At 37.1% G+C, this 22410-nt stretch overlaps 1 long non-coding RNA gene across 3 annotated transcripts in view; it reads left to right on the top strand.

Annotated features, from left to right (window-relative positions):
* The window catches only part of LOC106634104 (uncharacterized), an 87799-nt gene that overhangs the window by 16906 nt on the left and 48483 nt on the right, over window positions 1–22410 (top strand). For 2 of the 3 annotated variants that reach the window (XR_008622006.2, XR_008622005.2), the window contains one exon: window positions 5907–8886. This is a non-coding gene — a long non-coding RNA (uncharacterized LOC106634104). Of the gene's footprint in view, window positions 1–5906; window positions 8887–18194; window positions 18635–22410 lie in introns of those variants that run through there. The other variant, XR_008622004.2, reaches the window with a different exon arrangement.

The following is a 22410-nucleotide window of genomic DNA, read 5'->3' as shown; positions in this document are numbered from 1 at the left end:
AATTTTATAAGAAACTATCATACTCTTTTCCAAAGTGGCTTTTCCACTTTGTATTCTCATCAGTAAAGGATGAGGATTCCAGTTGCTTTACATTTTGGGCAGTATTTGGCATTTAATTTTCTTTTAATTCCATGGTTTCAGGAATACAAGAGGTTTTTGGTTACATGGATGATTTGTATAGTGGTGAAGTCTGGGCTTTTAGTGTGCCCATTACCCAAATAGTGGACATTGTACTAAATAGGTAATTTTTCATCTCTCATCCCCTCTGACCCTCCCCTCTTCTGAGTCTCCAATGTCCATTATACAACTTTGTATGCCTTTGGGTATCCATAGTTTAGCACCCACTTATAAGTGAGAACATGCAATATTTGTTTTTTTTGTTGTTGTTGTTTTTGTTCCTGAGTTACTTCAGTTAGGATAATGGCCTCCTGTTTCATCCAAGTTGCTGCTAAATACATTATTTCATTCCCTTTTATGGCTGAGTAGTATTCCATGATGTGTGTATACCATGTTTTCTTTATCCACTCATTGGTTGATGGGCACTTAGATTGATTGTATGTCTTTTCAGTTGTGAATTGTGCAGTAACAAAAATGCCTCCAGGTGTCTTTTTGATACAGTGACTTCTTTTCCTTGGGGTACATGCCCAGTAGTGGGATTACTGGATCAAATGGTAGATCTACTTTTAGTTCTTTGAGAAATCTTCATACTGTTTTTCATAAAGGTTGTACTAACTTTCATTCCCACCAACAGTATATAAATGTTCCCTTTTCACAGCCTCCACACCAACATTTATTTGTTTTTGACTTTATAATAATGGCCATTCTGGCTGGGCGCTTGGCATTTTTTACACCATTCTAATAGGTGTATGATGGTATTTCACTTTGATTTTAATTTTCATTTCCCTAATGTCTAATGACATTGCACATTTTTTCTTATGCTGATTTGCCATCTCTAAACATTCTTTTGTGAAATGACAATTAAAAAATTTTGCTAATTTTTATTTTTTATTGCATTGTATGAGTTCTTTATATATCCTGGTTACAAGTCTTTTATGAGATACTGTTTTGTGAAAATTTCCCCCCAGTTCTGGCTTGCTTTTTCATTGTCATAATGGTGTCTTATGAAGTACAAAAGTCTTTAATTATAATAAAATACAATTGATCATTTTTTGGGGGTCTTTCTTTTCATGTATCTAAGAAATCTTTGCTTAATCTAAGGTCACAATAACTTTCTTTTATATTTTATTCCAGAATATACACAATCAGTTCCTACATTTAGGTCTACAATTTAGTTTGAGTTAATCCTTGTGTCTGGTGTGATGTCAAGTTCCTTTATTTATTTATTGCACGTGGATGTTCAATTTTTCCAGCACATTTTTTAAAAAGACTGTCCTTTCCTCACTGGATTTTCTTAGTACTTTTGTTAAAAATCAGTTGACCATGTTTGAGTGGGTGTATTTCTGACCTCTTTATTTCATTCTGTTAAGCAGTAAGTCTGTCCTTTAACTAATGCACACTGTCTTCACTACTGCAGCTTTATAGTAAGCTTGAAATCAGGTAATATGAGTTATTTAACTTTGTCCTTTTACAAATTTCTTTAGCTAATCTGGATCTTTGCGTTTCCATATAAGTAAATACACATGTACACATGTACGTATACATATATATAACTTTTATTTTTTTGAGATGAGTTTTGCTCTTGTTGCCCAGGCTGGAGTGCAGGGGTGTGATCTCCGCTCATTGCAACCTCTGCCTCCTTGGTTTAAATGATTCTCCTGCCTCAGCCTCCCAAGTAGCTGGGATTACAGGCATGAACCACCATGCCCAGCTGATTTTTGTATTTTTAGTAGCGATGGGGTTTCTCCATGTTAGTCAGGCTGGTCTTGAACTCCTGACCTCATGATCTCCCCGCCCTCAGTCTCCCAAAGTGCTGGGATTACAGGCATGAGCCACTGTGCCTGGCTATATATATATATATATATATACATATACACACACACATATACACACACATATATATATATAGCCGGGGGAAGATATATATATGTGTATATATATATGTGTATATATATATGTGTATATATATATGTGTATATATATGTATATATATATGTGTGTATATATGTGTGTATATATATGTGTATATATGTGTGTATATATGTATATATAGTATGTGTTCACACACACATATGTGTATGCTTGCTAATTTCAACAAAACTGCTGTTGGGATTTTGATTAGCATTGCAATGAATCTATAGGTTGATTTGAAGATAATTGATAATTTAATACTAGTGAATCTTCTGATCCATGGATATGTCATCTCTCTCCATGTGTTGAGCTTTTGTTTACTTTCTTACAGCCATACTGTGTAGTTTTCAGTTTATAGGCCTTGCACCTATCTTGTTAAATTTATTCCCCGGCAGTTTCTATTTCTGAGGCTATTGTGCAGGCATACCTGATTTTATTGTGCTTTGCTTTATTGTGCTTTGGAGATACTGTGTTTTTTACAAATTGAAGGTTTGTGCCAACCCTGTGTTGAGTAAGTCTATCAGCACCATTTTTCCAATAGCATGTGCTCACTTCAGGTTTTGGTGTCACATTTTGGTAATTTTTGCAATATTCCAAACTTTTTCACTATTATTATATCTTTGATATTATTATTGTAATTGTTCTAGGTCACCGTGAACTGCACCCATATATGACAATGAATTTAACCCATAAATGTTGTGTGTGTTCTGGCTTCTCCATTGGCTAGCCATTTCCCCTTCTCTCTCCCTTTCCTTGGGCTTAGATATTTCCTGAGACACAGCAATATTGAAGTTAGGACAATTAATTACCCTACAATGGCCCCTAAGTGTTCAAGTGAAAGGAAGAGTTGTGCATCTCTCATTTTAAATAAAAAGCTAGAAATGATTAAGCTCAGTGAGGAAGACAGACAAAAAGCAGAGATAGATAGGCTGAAACCTAGGCCTCTTACACTAGAAAGCCAATTTGTTAATGCAAAGAAAAAGTTTTTGAAGGAAATTAAAAGTGTTACTCAAGTGAACATGTGAATGATAAGAAAGCTAAACAGACTTATTGCTGATATGGAGAAAGTTTTAGTGGTCAGGTAAGAAGATCAAACCAGCCACAACATTCCCTTAAGTCAAAGCCTAATCCAGAGCAATCCCCTAACTCTCTTTAATACTATGAAGGCTGAGAGAGACAAAGAAATTGCAGAAAAGTTGGAAACTAGCAGAGGTTGGTTCATGAAGCTTAAGGAAAGAAACCATCTCTATAACATAAAAGTACAAGGTGAAGCAGCACGTGCTGATGAAGAAGTTGCATCAAGTTACCCAGAAGATTTAGCTAAGATTATTGATGAAGATGGCAACATTAAACCACAGATTTTAAATGCAGACAAAACAGACTTCTATTGGGAAAATAAGCCCCCTAAGACTTTCATTGCTGGAGAAGAGAAGTCAATGCCTGGCTTCAAAGCTTCAAGGGCAGACTAACCCTATCATTAGGGGTTAATTCAACTGGTGACACTAAGTTAAAACCAAGGCTCACCAGCTATTCGGAAAATTCTAGGACCCTTAAGAATTATGCTAAACCTATTCTGCTTGTGCTCTAGAAATGGAAAAACAAAATATGATCGACAACTCACCCATTTACAGCCTGGTTTACTGAATATTTTAAACCCATTGTTGAGACCTACTACTCAGAAAAAAAAGATTTTTTGTTTTCAAAATATTACTCCTCATTGACAAAGCACTAGTTCACCTGAGAACTCTGATGGAGATGTACAAAGAAATTGATGTTGTTTTCCAGCCTGTTTAATGCAACATCAGTGCTGCAGGCCATGAATCAAGGTGTAATTTTAACTTTCAAGTCTTATTATTTAAGAAATACATTTTGTAAGGCAATAGCTGCCGTCAACAGTAATTCCTCTGATGGATCTGGGCAACATAAATTGAAAACCTTCTGGAAAGGATTCACCTACCTAGATGCCATTAAGAACATTTGTAATTCATGGGAGAAAGTAAAAAAATGAACAATAATAGGAGTTTGGAAAAAGTTGACTTTGAGGGGTTCAAGACTTCAGTGGGGAAAGTAACTGCAGATGTGGTGGAGCTAGCAAGAGGACTAAGATTAGAAGTGGAGCCTGAAGATGGGACTGAATTGGTTGCAATCTCATGATCAGAATTGAATGGATGAAGAATTGCTTCCTTACAGTTGAGCTAAGACAGTGGTTTCTTGAGATAGAATCTATTCCTGGTGAAAATGCTGTGAATATTGTTGAAATGACAACAAAGGATTTAGAATAGTGCATAAACTTAGTTGAGAAACTAGTGGCAGGGTCTGAGAGTATTTACTCTAATTTTGAAAGAAGTCCTACTGTAGATAAATGCTATAAAACAGTATCACATACTACAGATAAATCTTTTGTGTAAGAAAAAGTCAATTGATGTGACAAACTTAACTGTTGTCTTATTTTAAGAAATTGCCACAACTACCCCAACCTTCAGCATCCACCACCCTGATCAGTCAGTAGCCATCAATGTGGAAGCAAGACCCACCACTGGCAAAAGGATTCACATATTAGTTCTAGCTTGTTTTGGTAGAGTCTTTAATATTTATACACAGATAATCATATTCTCTGCAAATAAAGACAATTATGTTTCTTCCTTTTCACTAGTTTCTTTTCTTTTCTTGCAGTGTCTTACTGTCTAGACCAGTGTTTATCATACATGTGGTGATATTTGATGCCCTTGCCTTTTAATTTATCCTAGCAGAAAAATGTTCAGTGTTTTGCCATTAAGTATTTCACAATTCAGAGGTTGAGAAAGCTCCCTTCTGTTCTTGTTTGCTAAGAGATTTTTATTGTTGTTGTTGTTGTTTTGTTTATTTATTTTTTACCAAGAATAGGTGTTAGAATTTGTTGTTTTGTGCATCTATTGAGATCATGATTTTTCTTATTTAATTTGTTAACACTGTGAAATACATGGATTTTTGACAATTAAGCAATCCTGAATTTCTAGGATAAATCCCATTATATATATATATACACACAGACACATATATACATACATATATATGTACATACATATATATAGTGTGTGTGTATATATAGTGTATATATAGTGTATCTATATATACACACATACATATATATACAAAATATGTATATATTCCCATGCATACAAATATATATACACACAAATATATATGCGTGTGTGTATATATATATATGTATATATATGTATATATTACTAGATTGTATTTGTTAAAGCATTATCACGTTTTTGAGGAAAATTGGCTTGTAGCTTTCTCATGATGTTGTAATGTTTAAGCAAGCCCCTCCTTAAAAAGGGGTATGGATATGTCTCTAGGACTATGAGGAACTAAATCAAGAAGAGAAAGATATATATCTATCTAGGAAACAGGGAGACACTGGTCTGAGGTCCCAGGATGACAGCCATGCAGCAGTTGAAGTAGGCAAGTGGTTTATTGTAGGGGATAGAGGAGAGGGATTTGGAAGGCGAATGTCAGAATATGATAGAATAAAAAGTATCTGAAGAGGTTTTAAAAAAATAAATATGACAAAAGCAAAAAGCACCCCCCCAAAAAATGCAATTATAAACTCCAGGAGAAAAACAAAACAGAAATAAAACAACAAAAACAAAAAAACTGCAAGAATGTCATATATTCAATAGGAAGCCAACAAAATTGCTGTGTTATTTTAAACACTTCATGCAAAAAATTAGATTCCACTTCATTTTTGAGCTAGGAATATTCTTCTCTGAATCTCCAGGGTCTATGGCATTGAGTTTCCGAGAAGAAGGTAGAATTCTGGTACATTTTTTGGCCTGCACTGAATAGTTTCATTGTGATAATACTGATTCATGGTTTTCATGTTTTAGAGTCACCCTAAGAAGGACGTGTGGAAGACTTGACTGATTGGAGGATCAAAATGTGTCGGGGGAAGGTGTACAAGGAGGAGTAAGGACACAGATGTCCTGACTTCACACAGTGGGGGATTAGAAGCCACCATCAAATACAGATGAAACAGGAATAAAAGTAGTAGTACATTACTTAAGCTTTAAAAGGTAACCAATGGAAAAACCAACGTAACACGCCATAATTGTAAGACATGGGAAAGGGAATAAAAAAGCAGAGGGTATATATGTTAATTCCATTTTGAGATGTTTATCCAGTATTATTCTGCTGGTCAGCTGCAAGTGTACAGGAAGCTTGATCAAAGAACAGACTGAGAAGAAAAGACATTTGCCAGGTTTGAGGAAAGAAACTGAGGGAAAAATAACACCAGTGCAGAATGTACAAAATAGAAGTAGCAAAGAAGATAATTAATACTGCAGAAACCTGAGTCGGGGGCTGGGAGTATGAACAGGCTTTAGACAATCTTGGAAGATGCAAAGGAAAATGAAAAATAAATAACAACCACGAGAGAAAGGAAGGCATATATGGAAGGCTACTGGGGCATGCTCGCCATAGCAACACGTGGGCTGACCGACCTAGAGCATACAACAAGTGGAAACCAAAATAGCATGCAGTTATACAACAAAAATCATCCTGAAATGCAGGAAAAACTAAATTGACAAAAATGACTGGGCTTACTGTGTTCTGAATAATATATGCAATAATGCCTGGTGAAAATTATTAAAATTCAAGGATGAAGCCAACAAACACCCAGGTCTGAAAAACAAATCACAAAGAAAATTTAAAATCCTGGTTTGGTCAGAATTTCCTCAGCAACATCAGATCCCAGAAAGTCTGAGAAAATAGGTCAAGAAAATTTGTGATGGAAAAACATGTGATCTGAGAATACTATATTCAGTCCACTTGTTTGTCTTTAGTAAAAGCTGTAGGAACAAGTCTCCAACATGCGAGGACTCAGAGGATGTATCACCCATTTGCTTTTTTATTTTAGCAAACCAAAAGATCCACAAAAGAAGAGGCTGTTTTATGAAAGGACTGATCATAGAACCGAGCCAAATAGCACCGATAATTAACATTACAAGACAGCCTCAAAATATTCTTATTCTAGGGAGAAAATCTGCACAATATAGAAATAATTATAATATAGCTAAAATTAGTAGGGTCAGAAATATCAGAGCATACCAATTTAGAGAACAGTGTGCGATGAGGATGGCGCCAGATATAATGATAGTATGCAGAATCTTCATCTTTTGTAGAAAATACTAAAACATCTTGCTTCACATCTGAAACTGATAATTGATAATACATGTTTAAAGATTTTACATAAAGTTAAAACATAGCCACGACCAGAAATATAATCTAACTGTACTACGTCCAAATTACCAGATGGGAAAAAAATAAAACAGACCTCATATAGAGCAAAAGAGAAAAAAATAAAGAGGAAGAAAACATTAAAAAGAGAAAGCATAAAATAAATACAGCAAAGTAAGAGTAAATATATCTGCTGTAGCAACAAATCTTGATTTAATAGTTAAATAATCTTATACTTGTCCAAAACCCACAAGTTTTGCAGGTGTTGTATTAAAGAGAGATATTTAACTATGAATGACCCAGTCTGAAGGTAAAAGTTTGGAGATGTCATACGAATACAAGCAGAAATAAAGTGGGGGTAAACACAATAATATCTGAACGAGTTAAATTCAAGTTAAATGCTGATTAGTAATACATTACAGCCCTTGACAGCACAGATTCTGCCACATACATTGCTGGTGGAAATATAAAATAGTGCAGCCACTCTGGAAAACAGTTTGGCAGTTCCTCAAAAAGTTAAACATAGTCTTACCATATGACCCAGCAATTTTACTCCAAAGTGAATATCCAAGAGAATTGAAAACATATGTTCACCCAAAAATGGGTATATGAATGTTCATAAAGGTATTATTCATATTAGCCCCGAAGTGGAAACAATCCAAATGTCCATCAGCTGATGAGTGGATAAATAAAATGTGGTATATCCATACAATGGAATATTATTCAGCTATAGCGAGGAGTAAAGTAGTGACACTTGCTAAAATATGGATGAACCTGAAAGCATTACGGTAGATGAAAGAAGCCAGGCACAAAAGGCCACAGTCATATGATTCCATTTATATGAAATGTCCAGAATAGACAAATCTATAGAGAGAGAAGGCAAATGAGTGATTGATAGGGGGTGAGGGATGTGGGGGTGAGGTCAGTATTTTGCTCATGGTACAAGATTTCTTTTATGGGTAATGGAAATGTTCTGGAATTAGTTAGTAGTGATGGCTACACAACACAGTGAATATACTATAACTCACTGAATTATATTATATTTAAAGTGGCACATTTTATAAGTGAATTCTATCTCAATACAAATAATTTTAAAAAGAGCAGAAAATCTGGAACTTGGGATGAAGAACACTTCTGACCCTCTCTTTATGGTGCCTAGAGCTTGGAACTGAATGTCTCTGTATCTTAGTTCCTAACCTGTATAATGAGAATAATAATACCTAGCTCATTGGTTGTTGCAGGGATTAAATGACTTAATATTTACAAGATGCCTGGTGTATTAGACCATTCTCATGCTGCTACTAAAGACATACCCAAGACCAGGTAATTTATAAAGGAAAGAGATCAGTATGGTTGGAAAGGCCTCAGGAAACTTACAATAATGGAGGAAGAGGAAGCAAACATGTCCTTCTTCACATGGCAGCAGCAAGGAGAAGTGCCTAGCAAAAGGGGGAAAAGCCCCTTATAAAACCATCGGATCTCATGATAACTCACGCACTATCATAAGAACAGCATGAGGGTAACTGCCCCCATGATTCAATTACCTCCCACTGGGTCCCTCCCATGAAACGTGGGGATTATGGGAACTACAATTCCAGATGAGAATTGGGTGGGGACACATCCAAACTATATCACCTGGCATAGCTAGCACTATATAACAGTGGTTACATTAACATGTAAAAGGTAAACAGGTCTAAGAGCATCTCAGAGTGGTGTAAATAACAATTCAAAACAAAGGAGCAACTGTCTTGGGTGGTTATGAACAAAATTACAAAATACTAACTTTGATAAAGGACAAAGGAGAAATGACAAACTCTACAGCTATAACCATGGTGCCTAGTGCATCTCTTAGCCCTTGACTCACCAAGCTGACCAAAGAAGTCTAGCCACTGGCCTCACACCAATGCATGGACCTCTACAGGGGAGTCCACATCCTTTTCACAGAATACAAATTAGGCCATCAAACTGTTAGTAGAGTCAAAAACTAAATACACTACAAGTTATATTCATTGACCAATTTAGGAATAGTATCTGATAACAATAGAAAATGCCCTTTTGTTATTCTAACCATTTATCCATTAAAACAATAACACTAGTGTTCAAAAATCAGAACAAAACTAAACCTTTAGGCTGAAGATTAAAACAAAACTGCAATTATAGAGTATCTTGTACTCAGTACAGTACTGAGAGGAAAAATTCGTATTCTTTACCCTTTGAGAGTCAAACAAAACAAAAAAGACATTAAATTAAGTGATTCAGAATTAAGAATTACTTAATTAAGAATTCAACTCAAAAGGGGGACTAAAAAGCAACACATTAGACCCAAGTAGTGATAAAAGCTGAAATGTGATGAACTGGGAACCAAATAAATAAATAAAATAAAAATAAGAGCCAGATTAAACTATGGTAAAATAAATAAACTAGAAAACCTAAAAATATAAAAGCATACTATTAAAAAGTATGCTTTTTAATAGTAAAAGAAAGTAAAAGAACCACAAACAGAGAATTGAAAGACAGAATAGACTATTTGTAAAATTCTGATGTAAAAACTTTGACCACGTGGATGAAATGGATAATTTTATAAGCAAAGATGCAGATTAATTTTGATTAAAGAAGGAGAAAAGCTAAATAGACAAATACCATGGTAAACGTTTGCGAAAGAGCCACTCTCATATAGCTGTAGGCGTAGGCATTCTCCTTTTTCAAAGCACATCTATGAAAAATCAAGATAATTCTCTCAAGAGAATTCTCATAACACAAAGAACATAAATAAATCTTTCAAAAACAATACCTACCATTAGGCTTAATGGCAAAAAATCAAAACATTTACAATAAAGTGAATAAGAAGACACAGGTGTCTTCTATTACTATAATTATTTAACATTTAACAAAATTTTAAAAGCTTTTCCTGAATTTTCACAGTAAAATAGATATAGAAGTATCTTTCTCTAACTTGATTAACAAAGATTTGTATCTCAAATGACAGACAGCACCAGGTGAGACACTAAAGAAATCCTTTAGGCCAGGCGCGGTGGCTCACACCTGTACTCCCAGCACTTTGGGTGGCCAAGGCGGGCTGATCACCTGAGGTCAAGAGTTTGAGACCAGCCTGGCCAACATGGTGAAACCCCGTCTCTACTAAAAAGTACAAAAATTAGCTAGGTGTGATGGTGCATGCCTGTAATCCCAGCCACTCGGGAGGCTGAGGCAGGAGAATCTCTGGAACCCAGAAGGCAGAGGTTGCAGTGAGCTGAGATTGTGCCACTGCACTCCAGCCTGGGTGACAGAGTGAGACTCTGTCTCATAAAAATAAAATAAAATAAAATAAATTTAAAAATATAAAAGAAATGAAAAGAAATCCTTTCAAATCAATATTATAAGTATGTGCTTAATCATTGCTTTTATTTAACAGAATTCTGGAATTGCGAGGCAATGTCATTAGATAGGAAAGTGACATAAGAATATATATTGAAAAGCAAGAGGCATACATCACTATTTGCCGATGATATGATTATGTAGCTGAAAAGCCTAAGAAAACTGAAAAACTATGAGCCTCAGCCCTTGATTGCAAAATATTGGTGGGTACAGACTTCGTTTGTGGCACTGGAGATACAGGAGTGATTTGGAGAGAGTCCTGCTCTCCTGGAGTTTGTATTTCAGCTGCGGACATGGCAAGTGGCATAGAAAAAAACCAACAAGTGTATAATGTAATTGTCAGAGGCATGTGGACCAGAGCAACTCCATCTCGAATAGGAGCTGGGTAAAATGAGGCTGAAACCTACTGGACTACATTCCCAGATGGTTAAGGCATTCTAAGTCACAGGATGGGATACGAGGTTGGCACAAGATACAGGTCATAAAGACTTCGCTAATAAAACAGGTTGCACTAAGGAAATTAACTAAACCCACCAAAACCAAGATGGCCACAAGAGTGACCTGGTCCTCACTGCTACACTCCCACCAGCACCATGACAGTTTACGAATGCCATGGCAACGTCAGGAGGTTACCCTATATGGTCTAAAAAGGAGAAGCATGAATAACCCACTCCTTATTTAGCATATCATCAAGAAATAACCATAAAAATGGGCAACCAGCAGCCCTCGGGGCTACTCTGTGTATGGAGTAGCCATTCTTTATTCCTTTACTTTCTTGATAAACTTGCTTTCACTTTACTATATGGACTCACCCTAATTCTTTCTTTGTGAGATCCAAGAACTTTCTCCAGGGGGTCTGGATCGGGACCCCTTTCCTGTAAATAACATCATGTATTGATGGAGACTACAAGGAAAGACCAACTAGGGGAAGAGCCTGGAGAACAATGAGGATGTTGTGCTAGGCAAGGAGGCAAGGGACTGCAACTCCCCTAAGTTACTTCCAACGTGAACGCAACGCCAGTCAAAACCCTGATGCAACTTTGGGAGGCCAAGGTGGGTGCATCACCTGAGGTCAGGAGTTCAAGACCAGCCCGGTCAACATGGCGAAACCCCATCTCTACTAAAAATAAAAAAATTAGCTGGGCATGGTGGTGCATGCCTGTAGTTCCAGCTCTGGGGGCTGAGGCAGGAGAATTGCTTGAACCTGGGAGGTGGAGGTTGCAGTGAGCCGAGATCGTGCCACTGCACTCCAGCATGGGCGACAGAGTGAGACTCCACCTCAAAAACAAACCAAAACAAACCAAAACACCCTGATGCAATCCCTTCCATTCTCAACCTCTTCTCTCCTTACTGACTTTTTGAAATTGATAAAATAATCTTAAAGTTTATCTGGAAAAGGAAAAGTGGAAGAGTAGAACTAATGCTCTGAATAAAGAGTAATGAGGATGGGAGTGGAGGGAAGTAAATATATTATATTGAGATATTTAACAAAGTATATTATTAAGCAACTAGAATCAAACTAATGTGGTACTTTCTCCTTAAATACACAGTGAGATCCATGAAATTGAATGCAAAGATTGAGCACATACTTATTATATTACCGATTTTAAAGAATTTCTTTAGTGTCTCACCTGGTGCTGTCAATTTGAGAGAGGAATATTTGTTAATCAAGTTAGGGAAAGATACATCTATATCTATTTTACAGAAAAAATTAGGAGAAGCTTTTAACATTTTGTGAAATGTTAAATAATGGTAGTGAAAGATGACACCTGTGTTTTCTTACTCATTTTATTATAAATGTTTTGATTTTTTTTGCCATTAAGCTCAATGTTAGCTATTGTTTTGGAAAGACGTAAATGAGCTGAGTGTATAAGAAACTTGGTGTCCTAGCTATAGCAGGTGTAACATATTCAATGCCATTTCCGCAGACCTAAAAATGTTAATACAAATTAACACATTTTATTTATTCACATACTTCATTTTAAGTGTGATTGGAAATTTCATATTTTTCAAGTACTGCACTTAATAAATCCAACAATCGTATCATTGCATTCTTCGGATTTAAATATAACATTTAAGAGGGATAGGCATTTTTTTTTTTTTAAGAAGCCTGTCCTCAGAAGAACATGTAATTCTTATGACACTACTATGTATTGTTTTAAGATAAAAATTGATGACACAAAAAGAAAAAATTTTTAAAAAATTGATGGCATGTGCTTAATATATGTGATAGAAATTGCAAAATTGATTTTGAAACTCTAAGTAAATAATGACTGATGAATTGTGATGATTCTTATTAAAAAGACATATGCTTGACTCCACATTAGAGTCAATGTGCGTTAATGAACAGACAGAATTTTCGAGAAGCTGCTGGAGTTTGAGTGTCTTTGGCTACAGTAATTGAGTGAAACCTATGCTGAGCTAAATCTTGTGGGCTTAGTACATAAGTATTAATATTAAACACTCAGTATGTGTTTGCTACAGGTGAGACCCACAGATTTGACTAATTTTTTAAGAAATACATAGCAAATTGTTCTTAATATTAACATGTAAATGACAAATCATGAAAAAGACTTTTCAAAATAAACAATAAAGCATTAATATCACAAATAAAGTTTTTTTAAATCAATAAGTAAAAAGACAACATGACTGGGTGCAGTGGCTCATGCCTGAGATCCCAGCACTTTGGGAGGTGGGAGGACCGCTTGAGCTCAGGAGTTCAAGGCAAGCTGGTTAACATAGTAAGACCTTATCTCCACTAAAATTTAAAACAATTAGCCTGGTGTGGTGGTGTGTGCCTGTAGTCTCCTGTACTCAGGACGCTGAGGCAGGAGGATTGCTTGAGTCTGGGAGGTTGAGGCTGCAGTGAGCCCTGATGGTGCCACTGCACTCCAGCCTGGGCAATACAGCAAGACCTTGCCTCCAAAAAAAAAACCAAAAAAAATTGACAACGCAATTTCAAAAATGGAGGAAGGGCATGAACAAGTTGCGTTGAATCATCGTTAGTCCTCCATTTCCTTTATTTTGTGTTTAAAAGCACAGGTTTAGTGATATTGACCAGTGGTCTGTTTATATTCTGTGTATATTTTTGCAGATTTAGTTATTTTTTCTTATTGATTGAAATGAAATATCTTTGTCATAGGTTGTAAAATTTCATAATTTGTTGTTTTTAAAACTTGGTTCATGGTGTCATTTGCCATAGAAATCATTATGTATGTGATCATTATTTTATGATCTACTAATTTTGTCTATGTATTTCTACACTGAATTTATGAACAACATACATTCATAAGTTTATCTAGAAAAACAAATAATTAAAATAGAAAATGTTGGTGATATAATTTTGATGGTTTAAAACTTCTCTTTCTAACTTTTTTTGTGACTGTGGATCACAATCATAGTAAACAATGGAAAATACTAACAAAGAGGCACGAAGAAGCAAAACTCATGGGATGCTGTCAAAGCTGAACATAGGAAAATTCATAGTCTACTTCCATTATTCAATCTAAAAGTGTAAATGTAAAGGAATTAGATGATAAATGCAATTATGTAAATAAATACCAGGAAGGAAATTGCAAATAAAGAGTACAAAAGAAAGGGAAAGGAATTAAAAAGTTAAAAGCTTTAATGTGTAAGCCTTAATATGTATTAAACATTTAATACACAATTAATATTTAACACATTTCAAATTTAAGACCTTTCACATGTATGATATATGTATATAAACATATATATATAATACTATATGTTATGTATGTAAAAGCTTTTGTATATATGTATATATTGAGGAAGATAAGGACAGACCACAAGTCAACACTGCTACGTTATGAATCCTTTGTCCTTAAATTAACTGGCTGGGCACGGTTGCTCACATCTGTAATCCCAGCACTTTGGGAGGCCGAGGTGGGCAGATCACCTGAGGTCAGGAGTTCGAGACCAGACTGGCCAACATGGCAAAACCCCATCTCTACTAAAAATACAAAAATTAGCCTGACATGGTGGTGCATGCCTTTATACCCAGCTTGGGAGGCTGAAGCAGAATTGCTTGAACCTGGGAGGAGGAGATTGCAGTGAGTGGAGATCGTGCCACTGCACTTCAGCCTGAGTGACAGAGCGAGACTCTTTCTAAAAAAAAAAAAAAATTAAATTAACCACAATGAAATAAATTATTTTCAAAACAAAAATAAATAGGATCAACAAATAAATCTAAGTTCTGTGTCTTTAAAATATAAGTAAATTTCTAATATATTTATCCAGGAAATGAGGATAAAATTCCCCTCAAACATAAAAACAAATTATGAGAAAAATGAGAGTAAATAATCAAATCCCATTTTAATATTATTTTTACAATAAATATTAGAAAATTTTAAGAAAACTCAAGACTATGAAACTCTCGAACAAATAAGTAACTAAGAGAGAACTGTTCAAAGTTATCAAAAGTTTACTTTCAACAACAACAAAAGAAACCACAGATGCTTTTATGGGAAATGTATTTTTTTATACAAATAGTTTCAGAGCATAGATACCCCTAAAAATAAGGTAGGAGGTGAGACTCAGCTCCATAGGTGGGGCTTGGACACTGGACCAAATTGAGGACTAGCTAAAACAGAGGAAATGTGGAAGCATCTTTCCATAAGACACTCCCACTAGTGCACCATGTCAGTTTACCATTGCCATGGCAACACCAGGAATTACTACGTCTTTCCGTGGCAATGATCCAATTACCCAAAGCTACTACCCTTTTCCTAGAAATTTCCTCATTAACTGCCCCTTACTCTCTCTGTAATTAAGAGTAGATAGAAATCTGACTGCGGAACTGTCCTGAGCTGCTGCTCTCAGCATACTGCCTGTGGGGAAGCCCTGCTCTGCAGGGGCAGTCACGGAGCTCTAACACCGCTGCTTCAGTAAAGTTGCTTTCTTCTACCCTAGCACCGGCTTGCCCTTGAATTCTTTTCTGGGCAAAGCCAAGAACCCTCGCAGGCTAAGTTTCACTTTGGGGCTCACCTGACCTGCATCAAAAACACTAGTTAATTCATTTTATGAAGTGGTGACTCTAATATTAAAGCTGGACGAAGATAGTTCAAAAAAGGAAACTGTGAAAATACTATGTGAAAATGTGAATACTATGTGAAATTGTGAAAATGCTAAATAATACGTGAAAACTATCTGACAGTGGAATAAAAGAACAATATCTTCTGGTTCAGTTTTTTTCCATTAAGTAAGTCAAGAATAATTTAATATTAGGAAATGTACCAATATGTTTAAATATATTGGTACATTTGATAATATACTAATTATAATATAAAACTAATTGTAATCATAATATAACAATACTGAGTATAATACTAATTATAATATAATAATGCTAATTATAAGTATAATAATATATTTAAATATATTAGTATGTCAAGAGAGAAGATTTAAACACATGTCCTACTGAAATGGCTTATAATAAAATTCAACACTCATTCCCAAGAAACAAAATCTAAAACAATATTAGTATGATAGAAATTGAACCTTCTTTATCAAGAAAGAGGCTCTCACCCCCAAGTCAACAGCTTAATTATATTTTAGAATGGAAAACTAGAGGCGTTTCTATTTACATATGACAGAATTCTTACTATCCATGCCATATTTAACACAGTTTAAAAATTCTGACCAATTGAATAAACCAAGACTACAAAATAGAGGATTTACTGTTTGAAAGTAGTTGATTATACAGTTACTGACACTTGGATGAAGGAGAATTGTCTACCTGGAGAACTCAATGGAACAAACTGAAAAATTACTACACTATCAAGCAAGTTTAAAGATAAAGTTTTATCAACATAATCACATAAGTAAAAAGTTAGTTTTTCTTTACACCAATGGTATGATGATTTTTAAAGTGCCATTTACATTAGCAGCAAAACAATAAAATATCTAGGGAAAAGTTTACAAGAAATATGTAGAAATGTGATGAAATAAAAATAAGGAATATGAATTTAAATTATGCCATGTTATTGAATTAAAATTAAAATAACATAAAGTTACCGATTCTCTCTACATGATCTAGACGTTTAATGGGATCCAAATGAAAATATCAGTGGGACTTTGGAGGGGTGGTGCTTTATAAAATGATTCTGACATTCATCTGGCACTTTAGAATTGCTGAGAATGTTTTGAAAAAGTAGAAGGGTGAGGAGGAACTTGCACTACTGGGTAAGCAATGTGCAGTGACGTCCTTGTAGCTTCGTATATATTTAAATAGTCTGGTTTAATTGCAGGAATAGACAGATAAATCAGTGGAACAGTACGAGGAGAGCTGAAGCAGGCCCATGTAAATATGAATTTCATATAAGATAAATGTGGCATTTCAAATCAGTGGGGAAAAGATGAGGAATTCAGTAAGTCAAATTAGGTCAATTTGCTGACCGTGTGGAAAAAAAATAGATCTTTACAGCACCACCTGCACTAACAAATTTCAGATTGATAAAATATTTAATATAAAATTTAAAGCCATAGAAAGATTTTAAGGAAAACACATGAATATTTATCTGATGTTGTGGTATGCAAGTACTCAGAGTGTATGTAAAGGCGTAATCTGTAAAATAAGAGACCAACACATTTGCCTACTCCAAAATGACAAAATTCTTTATGTCAACATGATCATAAACAAAACTAAATGTTAAACCACAACCTGGGGGAAAGCATTTTTGCAACACAAGTGTATAGCATCCTTATTATATCAGACTGCTTTCAAACCAATAATTAAATGACAAACACACTAAAAAATAGGCCAAGAAAATTGCAGGAAATTTTATAACAAAGAATCACAGTGGCCAATGAATGTAAGGGAAAAAAGTTCACCCTCACTAGAAAGTAAAAAGCTAACATGAAAAGGAACAATACATTTAATGTATTTTGCTCAGAACCAGGAACATAGAGAGTTCTAGGTAAGCATTAACTCTTTGTAACAGGATAGTGATCAGGATTGCTATACAGTTGCTGTTGCTATGTTAGTTGCATATGCAGTTGTGTTGTAGGGGTTATTCTGTTGGTGGAGGAATAAATTGATACATTTCTAAAGTGTGAGTTTACAATGCACAGCCAAAGTGTTAAAAAAGCAAATTTCTTTTAGTAGGTTATTTTTCCATCATATATTTATTCTAATGAAGTCTAATGAACTCTTCTCTAAGGATTTATTTCCAGGATGTTCATTACCGTATTGATTATAATAGCACGACATTGAGTGCAATAGAAGATTGGTTGAAGTACAGGACAGTCACATGGCAGAAAACTACGTAGCGATTAACAATACTGTTGTAGGAAACAATTTACTGACATGAACTTAGTCCCTGAATATCAGGATTAAACGTGTGTATATATGCATGGAAGAAATATATGTAAGAATTTAAAAGCTATCGGCATTTACCTCTGAATGGGGGGATCATGAGTGATTATTATTTTCTTCTGGGTATGTTTGTGTTTGTGCATTTCTTAGCATTTGCTATAATGAGCAGGTAGTAATTTTGTAAACAGAAAGATAAAAACCCCACTGTTAAATCTGATTTTTCTGTTTTTAGGGTAAGACTCCTGGGAATTTGGAAGCTGAGACTTGAGGCAAGTATTTAGGATTTGCTGTCTCACCTCCCTGCTATGACAGTCCTTAATTAATGGAGATGATGGAGAACAGCTTGCTGGGCTGAGTGGCAGGAGCCATGCAGCTGCTGGGGCTGGAGTGGGTCAGGAAGCTTCATCAATCTGGGACACATGACGTGCTTGGTGGTGGCGGAGCCTGACGCATCCCTTTTCATCGACATTGTGTCAATAGGAGCAGAGGCATTTAGCTGTGTAAACACAGAGTTTCAGTGGCAGCACCCTAAATGCTTAGCTGATAGATCCGGAATTAAATACAGACCTAGAAACTGGAGTTGGAAAACTTCCTGGCAGCACTCCTTCCCTGCCATCCCGGTGATCCCCTTCTGGATGGAGGGCGTGGAGCTCAGCACATTCACGTCTGCAGGTAGGTGTTGCTATCTTAGAGGGCAAGGAAGGTGCACACGGAGATATTTGAAGGAAATGGATTATCTTCAAAGGCTGTCCAGGGTGGGGTTGTGGCTCCCAAGACAGGGGCCTGTGGGGTTGACCTGATGCATGTTGGATAACAGGGTGAGTAAAACCCTGAAATGTGCCACCTGGGCACCTGTCCATTCTGTTTCCACCTCCTTTAGTTCAGGCCAACAAATAGAAGGTAGTGATTATGTTCCAGGCCTTGTGCTAAGACGTGACACACCTAGCCTGTTATTGCTATTTTGCCCCATTTTCTCCCCTCCAAAGAAAACCAGAATGCTCTTTATAAAATGCAGACCCGATCATGCCATTTCCTGGCTTAAAGCCATCAATGTGACTTCCTATGGCCTTTAACAGTCCTGCAAAGGCCCCCATAGTTCACCCAGGCTTGTCTCTCCTGCAGCTCTCTGGGTCTTCCTCCATCATCGCCCCCTCTCCACAATTAATTTTCATGAACTTCTTTAACACCTATTCACTCTTCCTGCAGGAAGACTTCCTTGGTTTCTTAAGACTTGATTAGGTCTCATTGCCACATGTAATGCACCTTAACATGGTCTATTATAATCCCAAAGTTTTACTTTGTAATTTCTCATTTAGTTGGACTCTTGGTCCCAGCATGGCATGTCTATCTTGTATGGTTCATGCTCTATTTATTGAACAAATGATTCATTAATCATGAATCATTCTTTAATGATTGAACTTAAAATGAGGAGGACACAGCCTCTCTTTGGAAGAAGCTTAGAGGGGAGACAGATATGTGGATATGGATTCAAAGGATGGTCTTAGATAGATGTGCACTGAAGACTCAGCCATAGGAGAGGAGAGGTGACCGATTAATTCTGTCTGAGGACGGATGATTCCGGGTGGTTTTCAGAGAGGAGGAACCAGCCAGCAAGTCCTCGGAGGAGTGACTAGAGGGTGTTCTGTTAGCATGGGCCTCCTGTGGAAGGCTGGGGAGTTCAAACACATTGCCAGCAACAGTGAGCTCTGGAATGTGTTGCTGCCATTCCAGACAGTGCTGGCAAGGGTGGAGCGCCCACTGTGTGTCTGGCCCTGGGCACCAGTAAAGCCTGGGCACCAGAAAGATGCACTCCAGCTCTTCCTTCTCTTGCACCTGCCCACTGGGTGCGCCGGGGACCCATTTCATGGCATCCTGACAGTCAGGCTCGAGGATGCAGCTGAACTTGGGCACTGGTTGAGGGAGGGGTGGGCTGGCCTTGCCCACCAGCAGTGCCATATGCCCATGCCTTAGTCTATTCCAGTCATGTCCCCCAGCTGCCCAGCTGTCACGGCCATAATTACAGCAGCCACAGCCGCAGGAAGTGTGTGGTTGTGGGGACCCTCTGGTCTCCTTAGAACTTTACTACTGTTGTTATAGCTTATCAGGACATGGCCCACCTTCTGTTGGTCTCTTGAAAATGGCTGTAATTCTCATCTATCATGGGGGTGAGCCAGCTGCTGCAGGGGCAGCTGTCAGTGAGAGAGTTCTGCGTGCGTCCCGACACGCTGGCCCTGACCTTGGGGATGTGGAGGCTCCAAGCCAAGTGCCTTTCTTGGGACAGCATTTAGGCCATCTCTTTTGTCCTGACCTGGGGGTGAGTGCTTTCTGCTTTTCTCTATAGCCCTGAACTGCTTGTCTTTTGCCTTGTTATCTTTCCTGGACTGTGAACTTCCCAAGTGAAGAGCATTGTATTTGCTACAGACAACCTTCTGTTATTAAAAGCTTTATCATAGATTGTGAAATACAGTTCTTTCCCACATTACAAAAGGAACATACAATGATAATGTCAACAAAAATAGATAATAATTATTGACTGCTTACTCTGTTCCAGGCGTTATACTTATAACTTTACAGGGATTATCTAATTCATTACTGAAACAACATCACGATTTCCATTTCGCAAGTGGGGAACCCTGTCCAGAGAACTTATGTAAGTTGCCCAGGGTCACACAGCTGAGAGGTGGGAGGCCTAGGCTTCAAAACTAGAGAAGTCTCCTTTCAGGGTCCACACTTGTGCCTCACTTTAAGAAATTTGGAAAACAGAGAAGTAGAAAAAAAAACAATAATTTTATGTTTCAAACACAACTCATTATGATCTTGATATATTTCTGCTCATTATGTTTCTATTCATTATTTTTCCATAATTGTGATTATATTGTGTAATCAATTTTGTCTTATGATTTTAAAATTAGTATTATCACACAAACATTTTCCATCTCATGGGTTTACTATCCCTTATTAGTCCTTTTTATGGCTTACTGGGTTGCATCCAAGTTTTCTCTTGTTGGACTAAGAAAGTAACATTGAGATGTGTTAGTGTGTGTGTGTGTGTGTGTGTGTGTGATACTAGTCACACAGCTAGCCTCATTAAGGTTTGTACATACAGCATCTAATTTATTCTTACAGTAACACTATGAGGTAAAGAAATATCTCCCCCATCTTACAGATAAAGAAACTAAGGTTTAGACAGTTAAACAAATCACCCAAGGCTACAAATCACCTACATAGGTGGTAAGGGGCAATTCCAGAATTCAAATGGATAGCAGTTTGACAAAGGCCATGCTTTTTTGTTTGTTTGCGTGTTTGTTTGTTTTTGAGATGGAGCCTTGCTCGGTCGTCCAGGCTGGAGTGCAATGGCACGATCTCAGCTCACTGCAACCTCTGCCTCACATGTTCAAGCGATTCTCCTACCTCAGCCTCCCGAGTAGCTGGGATCACAGGCACCTGCCATCATGCCTGGCTAATTTTTGTATTTTTAGTAGAGACAGGGTTTTGCCACATTGGCCAGGCTGGTCTTGAACTCCCGACCTCAGGTGATCTGCCCACCTTGGCCTCCCAAAGTCCTGGGATTACAGGCATGAGCCACCGTGCCCAGCATTAAAGGCCATGCTTTTGGTCATTAGTCTATCCCTTCACCGTAAAGCTTTTTCCATATTTTGTTTGCATTTTTACATTTTTGGATCAATCCCCGTAAGTGGAATTTTTGGGTCAAAGGGGGTAACCATTTTTAACATGAGTTAGAGGAATGTGCATTCCATTCCTGTTGTATTTTCCCCTTGCCAGCATTGACCCCTGCCATTGAATCCGTTGGTAGGGTTATTAACGACCCCCATTTTTAGTGGCTTGTGACATCCCAAGTTCACCCTCTGCTCAAACTCCATGTCCGTCCTGCGTCAGCTGGGCTTTGCTCCAGGCGTCCATCACCTTGGGACCCCTGCTTGAGCAGCCACCATCTGGAATGTTGCTTGGTCACTGTTGCAGGAGGAAAGAAAGCTCTGGGGCATCTCCAACTGGCAACTAAGCCATCTAGCCCAGAAGTGACAAATGTCACTTCCGCTCAGACTTCATTGTCTAAAATGAATCACGTGGCCCCATCCACCCAGACAGAGCCAGGAGTCGAAGTCCTTTGTGAGTCCTTAAGGGAGAGCTGGAAATAGCTGGTGAAGGCCCTAATAACTAACACAGTCATAAAAGTTGCTCATTTGATTGTTGAAAATAGTAACACGTTGCTTTATTTGACAAGAGTTTTTTTTGGTGAGCCTTAGTATTTCTTCATATTTTCTTGGCGAGTTGTAGCTCTCCTTTTGTAACTTGTTTGTCCTGTTCTTAACCCATTTTTCGGTAATATGTTAATGCTTTCACAAATGCTTTCCGGATGTGGTCATGTCCCTAAATAGGTCTTTGATGAGTGAAAACACATGGTGTTTCAGAAGCCAATTTCCCTTAGA

The sequence above is a fragment of the Pan paniscus genome, chromosome 20 (genome assembly GCF_029289425.2).
Source record: "Pan paniscus chromosome 20, NHGRI_mPanPan1-v2.0_pri, whole genome shotgun sequence".
Lineage (NCBI taxonomy): Eukaryota > Metazoa > Chordata > Mammalia > Primates > Hominidae > Pan > Pan paniscus.
This window is presented reverse-complemented; position numbering and strand designations above follow the sequence as displayed.